This window comes from Rhinatrema bivittatum, chromosome 5, assembly GCF_901001135.1.
Source record: "Rhinatrema bivittatum chromosome 5, aRhiBiv1.1, whole genome shotgun sequence".
Lineage (NCBI taxonomy): Eukaryota > Metazoa > Chordata > Amphibia > Gymnophiona > Rhinatrematidae > Rhinatrema > Rhinatrema bivittatum.
Genome location: NC_042619.1, coordinates 78953939 through 78978651, shown reverse-complemented (window position 1 = coordinate 78978651; position 24713 = coordinate 78953939). Strand labels below are relative to the sequence as shown.

At 43.4% G+C, this 24713-nt stretch overlaps 1 protein-coding gene across 1 annotated transcript in view; it reads right to left on the bottom strand.

The window, feature by feature from the left end:
- Window positions 1-24713, bottom strand: part of RNF17 (ring finger protein 17) — a 1084608-nt gene that overhangs the window by 526635 nt on the left and 533260 nt on the right. The window lies entirely within an intron of this gene.

The window sequence follows — 24713 nt, the reverse complement described above, 5'->3', positions numbered from 1 at the left end:
CTTGAAAAGAAAATACAGAAATAATCATAGAAATAATAAGAAGCAAATATACAAACAAACTAGATTACTCTAATATACAGTCCACAAATGAGGGGGTGAGATTTCTCTACTTAAGGTAATCATTACATACAATTAATAAAGAAAGAGAGACACTCGCTAGAGTATAGAGACAATCATTTATCATAAGGGATTTGCTCTTTTGGTCCTGGTATCTGCTGCTTCTGGAGGAGTTTTCCCCACTAAGAATTGTGTTAATTGGAGGGGATCAAAGAAAATATATGTATTATTTGTGTATTTGACCATGCATTTGCATGGAAACTTTAAAAAGAAAGCCCCTCCAATTAATAACACTTGAGGAGGGGGTCGGGGTGGATCCAAGATGGCCACTCGCTAGCATCACTTGGAGTTTGAGCTCCATTGAGTGGAGTATTTTTTAAATTGAATTTCTTGCTGCTACTTTCCTGCAATGGGTAGGAAATGCAAGCTGAGGGGAGAACCATACTCTGCGGGGCCCCCCCGGACTGCAATCGTTACCGGGCCAATGGATGTGCATATTGTGTGAGGAGACTCGGGAGCAGGACGACAACCGCTGGAAAGTGGGAGAGGAGAAGAGGAGTTCCCCTCTTTCCCTGGTTCTTTATCTCCTTTTAGCCCTGCTGAGGGATCCCCACCGGTTAATCAGGTCGCGATGAGGAGCACTCCTGTGCCGAGGGAGATGCCCGGAGACCACAGTGTTGAGAGGCGGAGCCCAGCAGGGGTTGACAGAGTAGCGACCGTGACCAAGAATTCAGATGGGTCATCAGGGCAACCTAGGGGTGGAAGTGAATTACGGCTGGAGGAGGCTACTAGAGCAGAGGGTCTTTTTCCTGAAAGAGGATTTTCAATGAGGGTAAGACCTGAAGTTATTACCCTCGAAATCATTTGGGACTCTATAAATAAAATAAAGTCTTCTATACTATCACAGTTACAGCCTATGAATGTCAAAATTAAGGAGCTCGAAGGAAAAATTAAAGTAATGGCCAATGCTAATTCTGATTTGGAACAGTTGCAGACAGAGCTCAAATTCAAGAAATACAGCAATTACAAACTGCTACCATAAAGGAAAGGAAGATTATTTCCACAAAATTGGAAAATGCGGCTAAATGTCGCAATTTGAGATTCATTAATTTTCCACAAGTCATGTTAAATCCACCAAGAGACATTTTTAAAAGATTTCTGTTAGAGGTTTTGCACATAGATGAGAATGCAATACCCCCAATTTCTAAGATGTATTATCTTCCAAAACAAAAGAGATCTACCAAACAAAGTGAAGGAATTACACCTCTGACGTCTGGTCCAGTACAACTTTTGAATGTTTCAGAATTTTTGGAGACCTCCTATACAGAACTAGCTGTTCCTGCTAATTTGATAGTGACTCTCGCCCTTGAGCATGACAGAGTGGCTGTTAAGATTATACTTGAGACATAGAAATGATTTATTTTTGGGTTTAAATGTTAAGAGTTTTCCCAGATGTCTCACGTGAGACACAGAAGAGAAGGAAATCTTTCCTACTCTGTTTTAGTCATTTTTGTCCATTCTCTTCTTTTGCATTTGTCATATAGCATAAACCCAGTATATTAAAAAATTAAATCTTAGTCTATTTCATGACAGGAGTTTCATGGTATATATAAAAATCAAGAATTCTGGAATTATCTGTGTAAAATAATCAAGGAATCTGGATATCTTTTGATAATCTATAAAATGATACATATTGTATTCTTTTCCATCAACATCCTGCGACATAAGCAAAGTTGCATATCTGTAACTGGTAATCTGTGGAATAACACTTAGCAAGGATGGTGCCCTAGCCACAGCTAGAACATTTTAAGACTCTTCTGAGCATATGTAGCTATTATATGGTAGGGCTCATAATAGCTCAAGATGAACATGTTTACAGCTCCAAAGGGAAGTGGCAGGAATAGGTGATTCCACTAGTTACAGGTCAGTAAGTTTGCTTTGTTCGTGGACAAGCAGGAAAGTTAGTCCAAAATGTGGGAACTCCCAAGCTGAGGTTGTCTTAAAGTTCTCCTCTATCTTCTCTGCAAGACAACCCACAAAAACTGCATGATTATGGAAATGGAAACATTTTATTATTATTATTTTTTTTTTTTTTTTTACACTTAAAAAGGTTCTTCAGAACTAATTGTCCAAATCCTCTATCCTGACAAAGTCCGCATCTAGGCAGTAATACGAAGTAAAAAGGAGACTTTACTGATGGTTTCAATGGATGCTAATGCAAGGTAGTCCATGAGGTGTTCATAGCTCTCACATTTTGGGCTTTAATATAGCCCTTCAATAATAAGCCTGCTTTATAATAGCAAGCTGATATGCAATCTAAGATCTGATTTGTGACTATATGCTTTATCACAGGTAACTCAGGTCTAATAGGGTCATAAGAGATGCGAACTGGAAAGACACAAAGTCTTAGCTCTGTGTAATTGAAAAGCTCTTTTACAATCTAAGGTATGTAGAGTACCCTCAGCACAGTGTGAATGAGGTCTAGGAAAAAAAAAGGTTAGCAGGATAATGAATTGATTCAAGTGAAAATCCAATACCACTTTAGGAAGGAGTTTTGGACAGCTTGATGCAAAAATTTTGGAATTTTTACATCAAGCTAAGCCACTGATGCTTGCAATTCACTGACTCTTCTAGCAGAGTTGACTGCTACCAAGACAACATCTTTCAAAGAAAAGTACAAGATGTCAGGTGTATGGATGAGTTCAAAAGGTCTTATGAATTGTAACATATGAGATCTCATGTTAACATGGATGGCTTTACACAAGATTTTGTATATAGAAATCCTTTTATAAAACATGCTACCAGAGGAAGGGAAGATATTGATTTTCTGTGATCCCAATTGTGGTAGGCTTATCACACTAAGATAAATTCCAGGTTTGTCTTTAGTCCTGATTTGGAGAGATGGAGGAGATAATCCAATAATTATGTACTGAACATGAGAATGGGAAAAAGCCCCTGTTTGTGCACCAAATGGAAAACCTCTCATTTGAAGGATTAAGAAATTCTGGTATTTTCTTGAAGGTAGTAGCACTTGAGACAAATCAGAGCAGCCAAAACCAGAAATTACAGTTCCCTCAACATTAAGCATTTAGAACTAATTCAGGGATGTTTGGGTGAAGTAGAGTTCTGTGATTCTGGCTAATTGGGGTTGGAAGAGGGTCCAGATGAATTGGTTCCCTAATGGAGGCGGGGAAACTACTCTTGGTTGGGCTAAGTGAAAGCTATTAGGATTATAATTCTGCAATTTTCTTTCAGCTTCACCAATGTTTTCACAATAAAGGGAATAGGAGGATAGGCATATAGAAGGCCTTTTCTGCAAAGAAGAAAAAGACATCTGCCACAAGAGTGTGGCAGAAATACCTCCTGGATAAGAATTTCTGAAACTTTCTGTTGGCAAGAAAAGTAAAAAGATCCATATTAGAAGAAACCCAGCAGTAGAATATCTAGGATGCTACCTGGCTGTAAAGACAATCTGTGTAGGGTGAGAACCCAGCTGAGTTTGCTAATATATTCTCCTTATCCAATAGACAGCAAGCTATTCCAATGGCCTCTAGACCAGCACTTCTCAACCGGTGTGTCGCAACACACCAGTTTGTTGCCAAACACCAGCAGATGTGTCGCGTCTCCCGGTGTCCCACTGCCCCGTTGTACTTTCCTTCTCCCTTTTTCCAGCCCCAGCGGGCCAATTGGAAGCCTCCTTTCTTTCTACCCCCCACTGCTCAGTGTGATGCCTCTTTCATTCTGCTTGCCCCCGTGCAGGCCAATGGAAGCCTCCTCCCTTCTACCTGCCAGTGGGAGTAGGAATAAGGGAGGAAGCCTCTGACTGGCCGGTGAGGCAGGCATCGCATAGCCCAGGGATGGGGTGGGAGGAATGAGTGTCGAACCCCGATGAAGCAAGGCCGCCATGTGAGCCCATCCCCATGGAGGTGAAGAGGAAAACCTGACCCCGACCAAGCAAGGCCACCACGGGCTCCCGTGGCGGCGACCCCGACCGAGGCCACCATGGGAGCCCATCCCTGTGGCGGCGAAAAAATAAGGCCCGGAGTAAAGCCGTGGCAGAACTGGAGCTCATCCCTGCAGTGAAGGAAGAAGTTTTTGGTGAGAGCTTGTGTATCTGTGTGTGAATGGGTGCTTATGTGAGAACTTGTGGGTGTGAATGGGTGCCAGGGTGAGAGCTGGTGTGAATGGGTGCCAGGGTGAGAGCTGGTGTGAATGGGTGCCAGGGTGAGAGCTGGTGTGTGTGGGTGTGAATAGAAGCCTGGGTGAGAGCTTGTGGGTGTGAATCAGTGCCTAGGTGAGAGCTGGTGTGAATGGGTGTGAGAGCATGTGTGTGTGATTGAGAGTTTGTATATAAGAGAGCATGAGTGTGATTGAGAGAGAGACTGGTCAGGGAGGTGATGTGTTTCAGTGAGAGAAAGAGAGAGACTGGTCAGGAAGATGACTGATTTATTTATTTAGAATCCCGTGTAAGTAGAGCGGGGGGGAATCTTAAAGAGACCTCATAATAATTGTCAACTTTTTAAGCTGGCATGTAAGCTTATAATGGCTCAAGCTTTACTTTACTTGTAATCATCGGTCTCTGTGAGCGTATGATGCTCCTGCAATAGGTAGCTATCTCGCGGCACGGTCAGTCTCTATTAGTACTCTATAGAGTCTCTTAATATACTTAACTTGCGATTTTCATGTCCGTAGACAAACCAGTATTGTTGATACAAGTGTAATCCGATGCTGTTACCGACACGGCGTGTTTCGGAGGAAACCCTCCTTCATCAGGGGCTCGGATGTCACTAATGCCGGTTTTTCACATAGTTCGTGGGAGGCAAGTTATGCGGCTGTATTATAGCGTCTCAAATGGTTTTCCAATGATGCTGGACTTGCATTCGTGGAGCCGTGCGAGACGTTTGTCAGCCTGACAAATACACTCAAATACACTCAAATGGAATACACTCAAACAGTAACAACCCTAAGAAATACAACTATTAAACCAAGCCCTAAACTCTAATATATTTCCTATTGGGAAAACAGATGCTCTCAAACGTCAGGCTGACAAACGTCTCGCACGGCTCCACGAATGCAAGTCCAGCATCATTGGAAAACCATTTGAGACGCTATAATACAGCCGCATAACTTGCCTCCCACGAACTATGTGAAAAACCGGCATTAGTGACATCCGAGCCCCTGATGGAGGGTTTCCTCCGAAACACACCGTGTCGGTAACAGCATCGGATTACACTTGTATCAACAATACTGGTTTGTCTACGGACATGAAAATCGCAAGTTAAGTATATTAAGAGACTCTATAGAGTACTAATAGAGACCGATGATTACAAGTAAAGTAAAGCTTGAGCCATTATAAGCTTACATAGTTGACAATTATTATGAGGTCTCTTTAAGCGTCCCCGCCGCTCTACTTACACGGGATTCTTCATTTGTTGTTATAATCATTATTATCCTGTCCAGTGGATTCTCTTATTTCTTGATTTATTTATTTAGCATTTTTCTATACCGACTTTCCAATAACAGAATTACTGATGAATTCGGTTTACATTCTAAACAATAACAATGACAAGTCAATGTCTTACAATGAACAGGTTGAATTAACTTGGATTAAGATATATGGGGGTTAATAACATAATTACAAGGTACGGTGCCTAATGTAAGCTGGAGGTTGGGTTTTGATATTAGACTGCCAAAGATCAAGTGAATTTTAGAGAAGGTCTATATAGTTCTCTAGCGTGTTACCACGTAGGGATCATTGGCAGGGGTATTCCGCAGGTTGATGTTATGGGAAAGCTTGGTTGAATAACCAAGTCTTGAGTCTTTTTTTAAATGTAGTGGAGCATTGTAGTGGAGACTGATGTGAGAGAGACCAAGACTGGTCGTGGAGTCTTACTGGGGTGGGTGTGTGTGTGTGTGACTGGTTGTGGGCGCTAAGGAAGAGGACTGTGAGGACAGAGCTTCAGCAGCCCTAGCTGCTTCTGGTGAGTGCTATTGGCCTGGAAGGGAAAGGAGTAGGAGAGTTGCTGGAGAGGGTAAGTAAAGGTGGCTTTTTAAATTTATTTTTCTTGATTGACTGCCATTTTAATTATTGGGTATTATGTGATGTCTGCTGTTTTAAAATATTTTATTGATATTTGGACATGTTTTAATAATTTTTACACATTTTTAATTGTTGGATATTATTCTGTTCAGCAGCTGTTTTGTAACATTTTTAGTATAGCTTTACAATTATTTATGTGTGGGGGCTCTATAGCAGCTTGGCTTATTTCTGTTTTCCCAATAGGAAATATATTAGAGTTTAGGGCTTGGTTTAATAGTTGTATTTCTTAGGGTTGTTACTGTTTGAGTGTATTCCATAATACAGGTGTAACTTTGTGTGGGTTAGTTTGTGTGCATTTTTGCAAATCCTGAGAGTCTGTTAGGTGCTATATTTCTCTTTCCATTTCTCCAGGTTCGCACTGTATGCAGAGTGGCTTTTTTGGTTTTCCATTCCAGTTTCTGTTTCCATATTTATAATTTGTGTGTTTTCTGTACTTAGTGAAGGTCAGTTCTGGGTGTGTGACCGAGGTGAGGTATTTTACTAGCATGTAGGCATTTGCATCAATCTTATTTGTTGTGTTTTCTCAATAGGATATGCATTAGTGATAAATTACTGTCTTTTCATAAGGAAGGCTATTCTGCCTGGTAGTAAAGGGAATTTGTTTTGCTTTTACTGAGATGTCATCAGAACCAGAATATCTTTTTTGTATGGAGAGTTGTACAGGGTAATGCACTAGATCTGCTCTGCACTCATTGATGGAGGTTGAGGGGATTCCTGTGGATGCAGAGTGCATGTTTACATTTGGCCCCATGATGATCACATGTTCAGTGTGTCACGCATGTGAGAGCCATCTGTCAGATGTGTCCCGGCCAAAAAAAGGTTGAGAACCACTGCTCTAGACAATACAAGCCTGCCCCTCCTTGTTTTCTGATGTAAAACTTTGCTACCTGTTGCTAGAGCAAGCCTTAAGGTCTCCAGTTCTAGTAGGTTACTGGAGAATTTACACTCCTAAAATCACCACCAGGTGTGCGCTTCCCAATCTTGAATTAAAGCTTTAGTTGTCTGGACACTGTGAATTGGTGGGTTCTGAAAAGACATGCTTGGCTGCAAGTTTGCCCTTTTGAAACTACCACCACAGGAATTTCTTAAATTCTCCAGTTACTAGTATACAGTGTCAGACACTGAGTAGTAATCCCATTGTGAATGCAAAGTCCAGTGGGACCCTTTCATGTGGAGTCTAGACAAAGGTAAAATAAGAACAGTCAAAATCATGTACAGCAGAATCCTAAGGAATGCCCAAGTCATTTTCACTGTGCTGTGGAATATTTTGATTAGGAAAGAGATGAGGTTGGTTATTCTATCCAATGGAAGAGAAACCTTGGCCTTATGAATCAAAAAGGGCTACAATGAACTTCATCTAGACAGATAGGCTGTTTTTGGCAGCTGAGGAGAAAATTAGATGTTTTAATGTCTGAATTAAAGAATTGAGAGCCTGAAGTGCTGGCAGCTGCATTTCTCTCTTTATGAAGCAACCATCTAAATACAGAAAAATATGAATAGCCCAAATCCTGAGATGTGCCACAATCACCAGACACTTCAGGGGGCAGATGGCAGGCCGAAGGGATGAATCATGTACTGAAAGTACAACAAACCCATTACAAACTGAGGAAGAGTCTGTGGTTCCAGGTGAGTACAGGCATCCAAGATCTAAAAAGCAGAGCTAATCCCCTTTGTAACTATCATCTTGAACGTCTCCTTGTGGAGAAGTATGTTGAAGGTCTTGAGGTACAAGATGGTGTACAGGCCTTCTTTGGGATTAGAAAGTACTTTGAATTGAACCTGCTTTCTTATTCATGGGATGGAACATGATCAATGACCCTTGCCTTCAGAAGAAAATGGACCTCCTCCTTTAAAATCTGATCTTGGTTTTAGAAAATAAAATCTCAGGGAATAGCGTTGTGAGGAGGGGGGTTGAGGAAATGCAACCTGTAATCCTCTCCAATGATTTGAATAACCTTTAAATATGTAATTTGGGTCCAACATTACAAAAACAGGGTTATTGCCTTCCCATTGAATCCTGGGCCTGACCTGAAACAAAAATACAGATGCTGCTCTCTGTAGGAAGTCAAAGAATTGATTTTAACTGAGAAGTCAAATCTGACTTCTTTGGTTTATAGTCCCCTGGTCTCAACTTCTTCTGTTGGTGTGGAGAAAATGGTGGAGGAATGTACTGTCTTAAGGTAATAGAAGTAACACTTTTGGGCAGGATCATGGAGCCTTGAGTTGCTGGCAGAGAATCTGCTGTTGAAGTTGACAGTGTCTGCAGTGTAAAGTAGTGGTCTTATGAGATCCAGTCTCCTTCACATTATTGCCAAAGGTTCTCCATGGTACAAGGGTGTCATGGTCAGCACTGCCCTGAAAAAGCTTGGACAGACTGGAACATCTTTTGCCTTGCGACAGCTCCCATTCTCCACAGATTGAGCCCATGGATTCAGGAGGCCACCAGGATTTCTGATGACCATAAGGAACCAGGCTGGACTGGAGTGCAGGACTGGACCAGGAACACATAACTGGAGCAGGAACAGGCAAGAGTAGGAACTTACATGAGGGCAAGATTTAAGGCACAGTCTGGGCCAGGGACACAAGAAGGTGTCAGAGACCAACACTGGAATCAATAGTGCTTTAATGGGGCAGATACTGAGCCACTGGACCAGCAATGGTGTGGTAGTCAGGACCTTCCTTATATGCTGCAGTCTGTTGGGGCGCACTACTGCTGGTCCAATAGGGAGCTTCTATGTGCTGTGCTACCTAACCTTTTCTTCTCTTGAACTTTACCAGGTCTTTGCTGTTTCAGAGTCCCTGTGGGTCTGTTGTCAAATCTCCTGGCTCTGAACACTAGGGGCCATGGGTTCAAGTCTCCTTGCTCCTGGAAAGGCAGTAGCCAGATGCATATGTACATCCCCTTAAGACCCAGGAATCTATGTCACACCATGGGCAACAATAGACAATGCTGATCCATTGGCTTTATCATCAAAATTGTTAAGTGGATCTTCTGAGATGCATAGCACATTCATCCCTGCAGACAGGAACTTACTTTTATCCTATAGATAAATAGGAATACCAAGAAATCTAAAATTCTCACTTATGGAGTGCATATATATTGAACTATTATTAACAAGAGCATAATAATGAGCATAAAAAAAGATTTAAAAGCATATTTAATAACCACTGTGTTAATGTAGTAAATTGCAGATAAAGTCAAAGATGGAGAGCAAAAGGGTTATTTTGCCTGAAATCTGGAAATCCTTCAAGGGTAGTATAGAAATATGCCAATAGATGTAGTTTTTACCAAATTTCTTAAAAGTTGTTTCAATACTACATTGAGAAAATTTTAAATTCCTTATTTGAGGTCTTAGATAGAATAGCATCAGAGCACATATATAGATCTGTCTATTTCAGTGCAATATACAAAACTCAGAATGCAGGATACAAAAATTAGAAAAAGTAACTCAATTGGCCGTCAAAAATAAAAATCAGTTAAAAGAAAAACAAGTTACCTAAGGAGAGAAGACAGAGGTAGAAATTAGAAGCAGAAGCAGCCCAGGTGCACAACACTAAAATAGATAAATGATTCCAAGCTCCTCTTATAACTGCTAAGCAGGTTAGTACAATTAAAAAACACACTTTGAATTGTCTGTATGTAAAGTCTAAAAGATAAGACTGGAGAGTTGGAATGTATAGCACTGAATGAAGATCTAGACAATTATCTCAGTGACCTGGTGGAGAAAGGATAAACAATGGGACAGTGATAGCAGGGTCAAATTATATTGAAATGATAGGACAGGTCAAACTGATGCAATGTGTTAAGAGTAATACAGGATAAAATCCTGCAGGAGTTTAAAATGCACTGTGGAACCTCTATGGCTAGAAATTCCATGTGTGATGGGGAAGAGTTTAGCAGAGTATATACTACCATCTGCCAGGCCTGAATGAAGAGAGTGAAATGCTAATAGAGGTTAGGAAAACTAACAAATTAGACAACACAATAATAATGGGAGACTTCAATTCACCAATATTGACTGGATAAACGTATCATCGGGACATGCCAGGGAGATTAAGTTTCTAGATGAAGTAGCTGGTCCTGGAATCAACAAGATGGGGACTGCTCTAGATCTAATCCTCATTCTGATGGAGTCAACAGTGGCAGCATCATTTGATGATAGTGATCATAACAATCACATGTAATAATCACTGAAGAGAGGACATTAAGGAAAATTATAGCGTAGCATTTAATTTAAAAATGGGAGACTGACAATGAGTAAATTAGCTGGAAAAAGCTAAAACGAGAGATTGTAAAAGGTTAACACTGTGTGCAGCAAGGATGCTGTTTAAAAATCAAAAAACAAAAGGACACTGTTCAATTATTTTTATATAACAGATTGCCAACACCGTGACAAATATGATTTGAAATTATTAAATTATAAAGAAATTTATGAGAGAAAACCGCAACAGCAAGCCTGCTATTCCAGGAGAAGAGTGGGATACAATTAGGAAGTCCATAGCTAAAGGAGCAGCCTGGTGGTTACAGTAGCAAGCTGTGAACCAGGGAAGCCGGGGTTCAAATCAAACTGTCGCTCTTTGTGACTATGGGAAGGTACTTCATCCTCCATTGCCTCAGGTACAAACTTACCCCTAGATGCATTAAGCTGCAATGTTGGGATTCCCTCCCCTGAAAAAAAAAACACATTGCAGCTGCATGGTGTGTTCCTTTGCTCGTGGCCAAACCCCATGGGGCAAAAGAACGCGCCTCGTGGCCTTTTAATGTGTTGTGTGTCTCCCCCCCCCCCCACCAAAAAAAAAAAAAAAATTGCGAGAAAACGGGGAGGTTGAATGGTGGTAAGCACTGACCCCAGCTCAATCTGGGGCTGCCACTTAAGGCGGACCAGACTCCACACAAAGTGTAAAAATATAAAAAAGAGCGTGCTGTGAAGTTCCCCTCCACCCCCTCAAAATAATGCCCCAGCCCTGACCCTCCCTTCCCATACCCACTACTCCCCAAAAAGGTACAATTTCTACAAACTGGGTCCCCAGGTTCCAGCTCCCTTCCTTCATCTACCCTCCCCCAACCTTACATTTAGGTATGGAATCCCGTGTTGGGGCCAGGTGCACCCTCTCACGCGGCCTGGTTGATGCCATTTTCTAAAATGGTGCAGACCTGAGCTTGTCCAGCCATGTGACTGGGGTAAGATCTGGGGACTGGATGCATATAACGTGAGTTAGAGCACTACTGCAGCTTGATGAATCTCCCTGATAGATTATAAGCCCTCTGGGGTTAGAGACATACCTACAGTACCTGAATGAAATCTGCTTTGACGTGCCCAAAATGTGAAATATTAATCAAATAAGTGTTAATATTCTTGAGAACAGTTATAAAGCAAAATTGCTTACCTTGTAACAGGTTTATCCCAGGACAGCAGGATGTAGTCCTCACATATGGGTGACGTCACTCACGGAGCCCTAATGCGGGAAAACTTCTGGCAAAGTTTCTAGAAGCTTTTGACTGGCAGCCTGGGGCTACTGAGCATGCCCGGCATGCCATGATATTCCCTGCCACAGGGGTCTCACTTCAGTTTCGTATGTAGCAATAAGCATTAGCAAAGAAATAATAAAAGTCTGAGGCCCAACTCCGCGGGTGGCGGGTGGGTTCTGTGAGGACTACATCCTGCTGTCCTGGGATAACACCTATTACAAGGTAAGCAATTTTGCTTTATCCCAGGACAAGCAGGATGCTAGTCCTCACATACAGGTGATTAGCAAGCTAGAGGCTGAGTCATTGTCCATGTAGTTAGCAGTGATGCGTTGTTGAGGAAATGAGGCAGCCGAAGATCCCAGCAGGTTGGTTGTAGAAGGAGTTGGGATCAAACTGGAAATAAGTTCTTTTAGGACAGATTGTCCATAGGCTGAATCTTGTCGTCCTTGTTTATCCAGACAGTAATGAGCTGCAAAGGGTGTGAAGAGAACTCCATGTTGCTGCTTTACATATGTCAATGATTGACACTGAACGAAAGTGTGCTACTGAAGTTGACATTGCTCGTACTAAATGTGCTTTTACTCGCCCTTGAAGAGGAAGGCCTGCTTTTTCATAGCAAAATTGTATGCATCTGCTAACCAGTTTGATAGAGTATGCTTGCCCACTGCTTTACCCTGGCTTATTTGGATCATAAGAAACAAAAAGTTGATTGGATTGTCTGAGGGCTGTAGTGCGGTTTAAATAAAAGGACAATGCACGTTTACAGTCCAGAGTGTGTAAAGCTCTTTCCCCTTGGTGAGAATGAGGCCTTGGAAAGAATGTGGGTAGGACTATGGATTTATTTATTTATTTATTTATTATTTTTAATTTTTATATACCGAAGTTCTTGTAGGGACTACAAATCACTCCGGTTTACATAAAACAAAGAACTGCTCAACAGAGAGTGGAGCTTTACATGGAACCGTAGAACATATGGAACAGTATAAATGGATGACAATTTAACATAGTGAAAAATAAATAAAAATAATAGTTTAACTGGTAATAAATAAAGAATTTTATTATTTACTATAAGCAGTATAACTGTTTAAAGTAGAAATAAATATTAACAATGCTAAATATATATATGAAATAAAGTGAATTTTTGAACTCAAAGATAGTTGTCCAGTTGCAGATTCATAAAAGTAGTACTTAGTACAGTGTCCATAATTAAAGGATACCTAGTAATTAGGAAGTCTATCCGTCTCTGTAAATTAAGCTTCTGGGAAAGCTTGTTGGAAGAGAAAAGTCTTCAGTCTTTTTTTGAATTCTTGGTGATTGGGTTCTAGTCTAAGATCTGGGGGAAGTGTGTTTCCACTGGTGTGGGCCTGCTGAAGATAGCGTAACTACTTAGGAAGGAATTTTGGGTGCGTAACTACCTTAGGAAGGAATTTTGGGTGTGTACGGAGAACCACTCTGTCATGTAGAAACTTTGTATAAGGTTCGTATGTGACAAGTGCTTGTAACTCACTAACACTTCTAGCTGATGTAATGGCTATAAGGAAGACAGTCTTCCAGGTGAGAAATTTGAGATCACAAGAATGTATGGGTTCAAAAGGAGAACGCATTAATGCTGTTAAAACCAGATTCAGATCCCATTCTGTGACTGGAGGCTGAATTGGTGGTTTAAGATGAGTTAAACCTCTCATAAACCTACTGACAAGAGGTTGTGTGGATATAGGTGCATCTCCCAGTTTGTTATGATAAGCTGAGATAGCACTTAATGTTCTCTGATAGATGAAGTCTGAAGACCAGAGTTTGAAAGATGGTACAAATAGTCTAAAAGAGAAGTAGTGGGGCACGTAAACGGATCAATAATTGTTCTGGGTGCACCACAGAGTGACCTATTCCATTTGAAAGAATAATTTTTTCCTAGTGGAAGGTTTACGTGAAGCTATAAGCACTGGAGAGACATTAGTTGAAAGACTGAGTGGTTGTAGGATTAAGCTTTCAACATCCATGCCGTCAGAGAGGGATTGAAGGTTGGGATGTCGCAACCTGCCCTGATCCTGAGTGATGAGATTGGGAGCTACTCCCAGGCGTATTGGATCCCTGACTGAGAGGTCCAGCAGTGTGGGAAACCATACTTGTCGAGGCCAATATGGGGCTATGAGTATCATGGATCCCTTGTCCTGTTGTAGCTTCACCAGCGTTTTGGTGATAAGCGGTATGGGAGGATACGCGTATAGTAGGCCCGAGTTCCAAGGGCGAGCAAAAGCGTCCCTGGCTGGCTGGTTCTTCTGTTTGTGTAGAGAACAGAAGTTGTCTACTTTGTGATTGAGATGCGATGCAAAGAGGTCTGTTGTTGGTTGTCCCCAACGTTGGAATATCTTGGTCGCTACTGAGGGATTCAGAGACCATTCGTGTGGTTGGAACTAATGACTGAGTCGATCTGCTAGCACATTTTGAATTCCTGCTAGATAAGTGGCCTGTAGGAACATTGAGTGATTCAAGGCCCAGTCCCAAATTTGTGCAGCTTCTTGACAAAGGAGATACGAGCCCGTACTCCCCTGTTTGTTGATGTACCACAATAGCTACTATATTGTCTGTTTGGATCAGAACAGTCTTGTGTGAAAGGCAGTCCTTGAACGCATGAAGCGCATAACGTATAGCTCGAAGTTCCAGAAAATTGATCTGATATGTGGCTTCGAGTTTTGTCCAAGTTCCTTGAGTTTGAGATAGTTTATGTGAGCTCCCCACCCTAAGGTGGATGCATCTGTAGTTAATGTTATCTGAGGGACTGGTTTCTGGAAGGGTAGGCCCTTGTGTAAATTGTCCTTGGTTGTCCACCATCGTAGTGATAAATCTAGTTGGTGGGGTACTTGGATTGGATAATGTAAGGTTGAAATGGCTTGGATCCATTGTGATCGTAGAGTCCATTGGGTTACCCTCATGGCGAGTTGTGCCATAGGAGTGACATGAACTGTTGAGGCCATGTGGCCTAGTAAGGTAAGAAACTGATGGGCTGTCGCTGTTGTTGTATGGAAATTGAGTGTGCCAACAGGGACAGCGTGACTGCACGATCTTCTGGTAGAAAAGCCTGTTGCAATGTGTGTTGTAATTTCCTCACCTATGAATTGGAGGAGAATGAGAAGGGTTCATGTGGGATTTCTGATAATTGATGAGGAATCCCAGTCTGTGAAGTATAGATATTGTGCGATTTAGTGAAGTTATTGCTCCTTGATGTTGACTGACTTTTGATGAGCCAATCATCGAGGTAAGGAAAAACATGACACCTTGTTTGTGTAAGTGTGCTGTTATCACTGCCAGGCATTTGGTGAATACCCTGGGAGCTGAAGCCAGACTGAATGGTAACACTCGGTATTGGAAATGCTGATGGCCTACTGTGAATCGCAGATACTTGAGATGAGGTGGGAAGATAGGAATGTGTGTATAAGCATCTTGAAGATCCAGAGAACAAAGCCAATCTCCTTTGTGTAGAAGTGGCAGCACGGTGCCTAGAGAAACCATTCTGAACTTTTTCTTTTTTTTAAGAATTTGTTTAGATTCTGAGATCTAGAATGGGACGTAGGCCTCCGGTTTTCTTTGGAATGAAGAAATACCGGGAATAGAATCCTCTGCCCTTTTGACTGTGTGGTACTTGTTCACAGCTTTTTGATTTCAGAAGAGCGGATAATTCTGTTTGTAATTGAAGTATGTGATTGTGATCGAGACGGGAATTTTGTGGTGGAAACTCCTGAGGGAGTGATGTGAAGTCGAGGGCGGTAGCCTTGATGAATTATCGAAAGGACCCAATGATCAGATGTTATTGCTGTCCACTCCTTGTAGAAATGGGATATTCTTCCTCCAACTGGCAAGGTGGTTTGGGGATTGGAATATAGGCCTTGTTCTCTGAATTTTGTTTCAAAAAGCCCGAGGCAGGTCCAGTTTGAGGAGCTGGTTGGGGCCTCGCAGACTGCTGTTGTCTCTGTTGAGATCTTTGTTGAGACCTGGGAGGTCTTGGCCTAGAAGTGGGAGGATAGTATCTTTTTGGCCTATAGAAAGGACGATTTGTCTCTCTACGCGGTGGTCTGTGACTTGTGTGGGTTGCAGGGTCATGAGGTAGCATGGAGAGTTGTTTTAGAGTCTCTGAGTGCTCTTGAAGTTGAGCCACAGCATCCTGAACTTTGATGCCAAACAAATTATCTCCCTGACAGGGAAGGTCTACCAATTTGTCCTGGACTTCTGGGCGTAAATCAGAAGCCTTTAGCCAGGCCCACCTTCTGGAGCTAATGCCTGATGCTGCTGTTCTAGAAGATGTTTCAAAGCATCATAGGCGGCTCTGACCTCGGTGTTTTCCTGCATCCAAGCCTTTTTGGATTATGTTCTGTGCTGCCTCTTGGTGTTGTTGAGGCAGAGAAGGTACAAATTCTTCAATCTGTTTCCAGAGATTTCTCTGGGTGTTGAGTCATGTAAAGTTGGTATGCTGCAATTTTTGAGTTGAGCATGGCCCCGATAGATTTTCCTTCCCATCTGATCTAAAAATCTATTGTCCTTTCCTGGAGGGATCGAGGCATGAGTTCTGGTCCTGCGAGATTTCTTCTGAGCAGATTCAACTACAAGTGAATTATGAGGAAGTTGAGTTCTCTCGAATCCTGGTGCAGACTGAACTAGATAGGTAGAATCTACCTTTTTATTAACAGCAGGAGTTGTACAGGGGTGTTCCCAAATCCTCTGCTGGAGTTGTAGTAGCACTTCATGGACAGGGATGGCCAGACTGTGCTTAGGAGGATCTACAAACTGTAAAATTTCCAGTGTCTGTTGCCTCTCATCTTTTCTGCTTGTAGTTTGGAAGGGTATGGACTCAGACATCTCCTGGATGAAGGATGAGAATGAAAGGTCCTCTGGAGGTGGACTGTTTCTTGGATTGAGGTGGAGAGGGATCAGACAAAGTCCTCTGATGAGGGCTCAGATGCTGTATCAGACCAGGTATCAGAAGTTGGTGTTTGATATGGAGGAGGCACAGGCCTTTGAGGTGGAGGTATCCCAGAAGGGCCTTGTAATGGATCTTGTGGATCAGGTGAAGTTTCTTTTGCTCCTCCTCTTCTTGTCCAGGCATAATGGGCAATGAAGCTAGAAGGTCCTGATATCTCTTAGTGAGCAGGCTGTGTAATTGTGCTTCAGAACTGGAAGTATCTGGAGCTGTGGTAGCAGGTTTTGGCAAAGAATGCTTGAATTTCCCCGATGACGTTTGCATGGAAGTGGTTTTCCTTTGCAGAGGAGGTTTGGATGGTGCCATGGTATAGAGAGACATCGATGGGTGTAAACAGAAGGCATCGATGATGTAGTAAAGGAAAACATCGAGATAGGTATCATCGATGTATAGGCCGGGTTAGCATCGAAGACATCGAGAATGGTAAAGGCACCAATGGTATCGATGGGATGAATGCCTGAACAGGCTCCGTCATCGATGTTGTCATTTGCATCGAGGTAGACATCAGCGGAATCGAAGGCATCAATGATACCGCTGGCATCAGCGTATACGCCGGCATCGACTGAGCTGTTGGCATCGGCTGTAAGCCGGTATCGATGAAGCTTGCATCATCTGCATAGTTGCTGGCATCGGCTGTGATGCCGGTATCGAAGAATCTTCTGACCTCGGCGATCCCGCCGGCATCAACATGATTGTCGGCATCGGCGATGGCGCCGGAATTTGATGTTTTAAGGCATCGGTGACTATTTGTCTGATTAACACAGTCAAGTCAGGAATCGAAGTCTATGCCTGCTGTGAGGTCGACTGTATCGATGTTGGAACCGAGGGAACTGAAGTCACCGTGGGCGCGGACGACTTTTGCTTCTTAGCACGCGGTTCATCCGGCGGCGGAAGCAGCAGGATAGATCGATGCCGTCGGTGCTTGTGCTTCGATCTTGGTTCAGATACCGACCTTGTCGATGAAGTGGAGGGTGTTGGAGAAGAGGCATCGCCCGAACCCTCCGGAAGTCTTTCTTGAAAAGAATCTTTTTAGTGAGGCCTACCGGCGATGATTTTGTGGAAGTTGTCGGTGAAGGCACCGGTTGGTGAAAAATCTGTGCCATTTTTTCTTGGCGGAGTTTTTCTGCCTTTTGCCATCATCTCCTGGCATTCTGGACAGGAAGTGATGCCGTGCTGTCCTCCAAGGCACCGAACGCATTCGATATGCGGGTCCATTATGGACATTGTTCGGTTGCAGGCTGGGCACTTTTTGAAGCCTGATGACATCTTGACTCGACGTCCGATGAAAAAATGCTAACTTATTAGCGGAAGCTAATTTCTTTGTCACCCGTCTGGTGACAAACACTATGAGACCCGAAATGGGGCAAATTTTCAAGAAAGTATTGACTTTTTTTGTCAACGTGTGAGGAAAACCTCACAGGGCTCCTGTGACCGCGAAGTCGATGGCCAGCGCGGAAAAAGAAGACTGAAGTGAGACCCCTGTGGCAGGGAATATCATGGCATGCCGGGCATGCTCAGTAGCCCCAGGCTGCCAGTCAAAAGCTTCTAGAAACTTTGCCAGAAGTTTTCCCGCATTAGGGCTCCGTGAGTGACGTCACCCATATGTGAGGACTAGCATCCTGCTTGTCCTGGGATAAAGCTTAATCTTTATAGTATCTAACTCCTCAGATATCAAGTAGTAAGTAATCCCGGTTATAGCTAAGATGTTGGCCTAATTGTGGAGAACTGGCTCGATGTTTTCACATTTGGTGAGAGTGCCCTAACATTACTACTTTTTGGGAAAGGGTATGACGAAAGATATAACTTAAAAAGTTACTGTCATCTGGGAATTTTATTTAAAAACATTTATTACCCGCCCTTCCTATGTTCAGGGAGGGGTACAATAAAACAATGAATTACAGTTTAAAAGATAACATTCCAGTAAATTAAGATACATTAGAAATACAATACAGATTGAATTATTCCATTCACAGACTGCATCTGTGATATTATTGGCTGCTGTAGCTGGTAATAAAGGCAACAAAGTTACAATTAATTGTTTGTGATCAAGTGTTTTTCCTCTGGATATGATCAACTTGTTGCCATTTATACTAATTCTGGCAGGTTTGATCCCACATTCTAAAGAAATAACCTGGTCAGACCATGGGATAAAGCAAATTGCTTACCTTGTAATAGGTGTTATCCCAGGACGTAGTCCTCACATATGGGTGAAATCAGTAATGGAGCCTTTGATGGAAAACTTTCTGTCAAAGTTTCTAAAAATCTTTGACTGACACTGGCACACTGAGTGCACTGAGCATGCTCAGCATGCTATGATCCCCTGCGTCCACAGGGGTCTCCTTCAGTCTCGTTTGTAGCATTATGCGTAAGCGAAAATATAAAAGAAAATAATAAAACGCATCGGACCCAACTCCCAGGGTGGCGGGTGGGTTCTGTGAGGACTACATCCTGTCCTGGGATAACACCTATTACAAGGTAAGCAATTTTGCTTTATCCCAGGAACAAGCAGGATGCTAGTCCTCACATATGGGTGATTAGCAAGCTAGAGGCGGAGTCATTTGTATTGAATCAACATTGCAGTATTGTTGGTAAAAATGAGGAAGCCAAAATCACAGCAGGTTGGATGTAGAAGGAGTGGGAATATATTGGAAACAAGGTCTGTAAGACAGATTGTCTAAAGGCCAATCTTGTCGTTCTTTGCCCAAGCAATAATGAGCTGCAAAGATGTGAAGGGAACTCCATGTTGCAGCTTTACATATGGTAATAATGGGCACTGAACGATAGTGTAGTACTGATGTAGACATAGCCATTACTACGTGTGCTGTTACTTGCTCTTGGAGAGGAACTTTTGCTTTTTCACAACAGATTTCGATATAGTCTGTTAGTCAGTCAGAGAGAGTCCGTTTTAATACCACAACTCTTGGTTCATTTTTTGTGAAAAGAAACAAAGAGTTGGTTGGATGTCCTATGGACCGCTGTGCGGTTCAGGTAAAAAGCTAGTGCACGCTCCCAGTGTAAGGTGTATAAGACTCTCTCTCCTTGGCTAGAGAGAGGTCTTGAAAGAAAGTAGGCAAGAGTATTGACTGATTAAGTGAAAATCCATTACTACTTTTGGTAGGAATTTGGGGTGAGTGCAAAGGACTACTCTGTCATGCAGGAACCTTATGTAGGGTGAGTATGTGACGAGAGGTTGCAACTCACTGACCCTCCTAGCCGATGTAATGGCTACTAAGAAAAATACTTTTTTATGTAAGAAATTTCTTGTCGCAGGAATGTATTACAATTAGGTCCCATTTAATGAACGAATGGGAGGCTTAATGTGAAGTAGCCTCTGATAACCCGACCTACTAGGGGTTACGCTGTTATTGGTGTATACCCTTTTTCCTTGTGGTATGCCGCTATGGCATTTAGGTGTACCCTTACAGAGGATGACTGGAGACCAGAATCCAAAAGGTGATATAGGTAATCTAGTACCGAAGGAGTGGGGCAAGGAAAAAGGTGAAAACCTGTTTGTGTGCACCACTTGGTAAATCTAGTCCACTAAAAGTGGTAAGGTTTACGTGCGGAAGGTTTCATGAAGGTACGAGAACTTTAGAGACTCGTGTTGAAAGATTAAGTGGTTGGAGAATTACAACATTCAAGCTGTCAGGCAAGAGTTGTTAGGTGTGGGATGACGGCAACTTGTCCTGATTCCGAGTTACGAGAGTGGGCGCTGTGCCCAGGCGAATTTGTCTCGGATCGAGAGGTCGAAGAATATGGGAAACCATACTTGTCAGGCCAGTATAGGGCGAAGAGGACTACTGTGCCTCTGTCCTGTTGTAGGTTCACGAGAGAGTTTTGGGTATGAAGTATGGGAAGCATATTGGTCTCGGGCAGGACGTGGGCCTGAGGAACAGTGAACTCCATCCCGGTTGAGCATTTGGTTGACCTCCGCGCTAGAAGATTTCTCCTCGCTACACAGTCCAAGACCATTCGAGAGGATGGACCTATCTGGAGATGGTCTGCTAGTGCATTCAGTAAGTGTCTGAGATCAGTGGCCTGAGGATGCATAAAGTGAGCAAGGGCTAAGGGATAAAGCTGTGCAGCTTCATTGCAGAGCAGCTAAGATGTTGTGCATGTTTGTATGTTGGAAAGCACATTGTCCCTATGCTGTCTGTCTGTATGCACAAGGAATTGTTGCAGAGGCAGTATTAGAAGGCATAAGGGTATAACTCATGGTACAAGATCCAGGAAGTTTATGTGGAACTGCTTGGAGCGGAATAGACGCATATTGGGTTGAAAAGATTTGTGGTCAACTTACAACCTGAAGTAAATGCGAGCATGAGCAGGAACAGACTAGATTTTGGTTCTAAATCCGTGATATAGAGAGGGACGAAAGCGGTTGAATAGTTTAGGACCCACTGATAATGGAATTTCACTGAATCTAACTCATAGCAGTTTTGGTCTATGAGGAAAGTGCATAGTGAAAAAACCTCAGAGCCCAATAATGTAAAATTTTTGGGGGGGCTAAGGTTATGGAATATGTGCACAGGGACATGTAGGAATGTATTAAAATGTCTGTGCGGGATGCTGACAGGAAGGTCATTGTGACTATGGTGTCCAGACATGTATAAGGGAATTATAGCAGTGACAGTAATCCCAGATAGTGGACTGCCTGTGGTTATGCAGCTGTCCATACAAGGAAGCGTGAATGATGTTGGAACTCCGTAGAGAAACAGCAGTCACCGATATTGATTCAATGAAATACCGCAGTTGTCAAAGCTGGTGCCACCGGCAGAGCTTGGAATTGTAATATTGGTTGACTCACCATGAGGCACATAGAAAGAATAGAGGTAATGTACTTACTGACTCGTTTTGGAAACATGGTAACGAGAGATACCATTTTACCTATGCCTTCTGAAGAAAGTTGGTATTTCTGAGGTCCAGGATGGGCGGAGAGTAACTACTTTCTGTTGAAAGAAAGAATAATGTAATTAAAACTCCCCAACCCCCCCCTCTTCTCCCCTGTGCGCTTTGAAGCGTGTAGGGAGTGTACCGGAAACCTTGGTACAAGGTGGGGGTGGCTGCTCTGATATCCGGCCAGTTGGAAAACCGGGAGGTGTCCAATTGGAGGGGTTGATGTAATTTGTATATCAGGTAACCTCCGGTGGGAGTGAGAGCGGTAAAGTCTTACCCGCATTCTGAGTGCTGTACAAGGAGATATAGAGACCTGTATCAGGCTTCGAGGTGGACTTGTAGTTGAGGCAGCATGTGCTGGATCTCGTGTTTAGCAGAACAGCAAATGCACCTGGAACTTTTGGTACTGAAACAGGAACCAAAAGCTAGAGCATTAATCAGTACAGAGCCACGTTGCTGAAAAGGGAGGAAGCCCTCCTGATGCAATCCCAAAGAAAAGAGAGAGGTTCTCTGGTATTGTGGCTGACATAGCTGGCATAGCAACATGTGACACTAATACAGTTCTTGGAAAGTACATGACCTAGAACTTTTCTAACCATGTGGCTAGAATTAGAGAACACATCTCAATGGGAATGCCGCAGAAGCGGGGTACTTACCATCCAACGTGAACCGCCGAAGGATGAGCCGGTGAAGATTGCTGGCTCCGTGGATTTCCGGAGTCCTCGAGGGGTAGCCTGTGGACGTCAACGTCTGTCTCAACTCTGATACCTGGTATGGTGGCACAGGTATAGAGGAGACAAGGCTGGGCGTAGCTGGCGCTTAGACCGTAATGAGCGGAGGGGCCAGAACCCTGCACCGATGCCGGTGGGGTACGCCTGGGAACAGGGGAGCCGATTAACGAACTCATGAACCCAACCATTGTCGCAGCGGCTCGATGTCTCTTGACGCCGGTGCAGAATTCTGCAGATCTCGATCCGGTGTTTCTGGAGCAGGAAGGACTGCCAAACTGTGCGGAACAGTGCCGATGGCAGTGGTGATGTTGCTCAGCCCGAGCATCGTCAGCATCGAGAAGGATAGCAGCAATGTGTTGGATGGTGTCTGTGGCAGACGGTCATCGTGTCGGTGACAATGAATGCCACAGTGCTCGACCTGGAAGCCCTCGCTGTCCTGGATGGCGATCGATGACGGACTGTCAGCATGCCTGCTCTGCTCCTGATACGGGGCTTTAATAAGGACCCAAAGCATGGAGCACTGTGTTCAGGCGAGGGCATTATGTTGTGGTGTTATGTCGGCATTGACGGTAATCGAAAATATCGGTTGATTTCGTAAAAAATGATATGGGCATTGACGGAGTCAATGACCGCAATCCATAAAAACATTAGAAGATGCCGATAGGAACGACATGGGTGTCGAGATCATTGATGTATGGAGGCGGGCGCCGACAATATCTGCGGTATGGCCACGGGCATCAACGGTATCGAGTGGATCGACTCGGGCAACAATGACGTCCATGGCATTTATGCCATGGACATGGGCAGCAATGGATTTGGCATTGGTATCGATGCCATGCATGGAAATGGCATTGGCATCGATGCCCATCGATGGAAAACAGCCTGGCATCGATGGAAACAGCCTGGCACCGATGCCATGCATGGAAAACAGCCTGGCATAGATGGAAAACAGCCTGGCACCGATGCCATGCATGGAAAACAGCCTGGCATCGATGGAGACAGCCTGGCACCGATGCCATGCATGGAAAACAGCCTGGCATAGATGGAAAACAGCATGGCACCAATGCCATGCATGGAAAACAGCCTGGCATAGATGGAAAACAGCATGGCACCAATGCCATGCATGGAAAACAGCCTGGCATCGATGGCATCCATAATAAAAAATAAAAAGGGTGGCATCGATGGAAATGTGCCTCGGGTAGCGGTGGCATCGACCCGATTATGGATGTCCGCGACAAGACAAGGTGTCCGTCGATGACATCCACCCGGGCAACGATAGCACCGATAAAAGTTAAGGAAATAAATCAGTGCCATGGATAAAACATAGATGGCACTGATAGATACTATGTAGGGAAGATGGCATCAGGGTACTGCAGGGGGAGGGGTAATGCAGGGTGGCCTGAAAGGGGTACCGACGGTAGCGATGGGGTATCTACTGCACTAAGATAGCGAGGAAAATAAAGGACCTGAATCTACCGGGGCAGTGACGGCACCGGCAATCGTGAAAGTCCCTGTCCCACTAGCGCTAATGCCCAAGCAGAGTGTCACATAAGAACATAAGAAAATGCCATACTGGGTCAGACCAAGGGTCCATCAAGCCCAGCAATCCTGTTTACCAACAGTGGCCAATCCAGGTCATAAGAACCTGGCAAGTACCCAAAAACTAAGTCTATTCCATGTTACTGTTGCTAATGGCAAGTGGCTATTCTCTAAGTGAACTTAATAGCAGGTAATGGACTTCTCCTCCAAGAGTTATCCAATCCTTTTTAAACACAGCTATACTAAACTGCCACTGACCAATCCCCTGGTAAACAAATTCCAGAGTTATATTGTGCGTTGAGTAAAAAAGAACTTTCTCCGATTAGTTTTAAATGTGCCCCATGCTAACTTCATGGAGTGCCCCCCCTAGTCTTCTACTATCCGAAAGAGTAAATAACCGATTCACATCTACCCGTTCTAGACCTCTCATGATTTTAAACACCTCTATCATATACCCCTCAGTCGTCTCTTCTCCAAGCTGAAAAGTCCTAACCTCTTTAGTCTTTCCTCGTAGGGAAGCTGTTCCATTCCCCTTATTTTGGTAGCCCTTCTCTGTACCTTCTCCATCGCAATTATATCTTTTTGAGATGCGGCGACCAGAACTGTACACAGTATTCAAGGTGTGGTCTCACCATGGAGCGATACAGAGGCATTATGACATTTTCCGTTTTATTCACCATTCCCTTTCTAATAATTCCCAACATTCTGTTTGCATTCCCAACATTGCAGGCTATGTGTGACTAACTGAAAAATAGGGGGAGGGGAGACCGCAGTCGGCTGGCAGCCAGAAAGGTGACAGGAACCGAACGAAAAAATATGACATAGTACTCACCGAATGTCGAATTAAGTCAACGTGGAGGGAGACCCGTGCAGGGAAAGGTGTTTGTGAAGTAAAAATGTAAATCTTTTATGAGGAAAAAAGTGTTAGGATTTCTCACAGAGCTGAAGGGA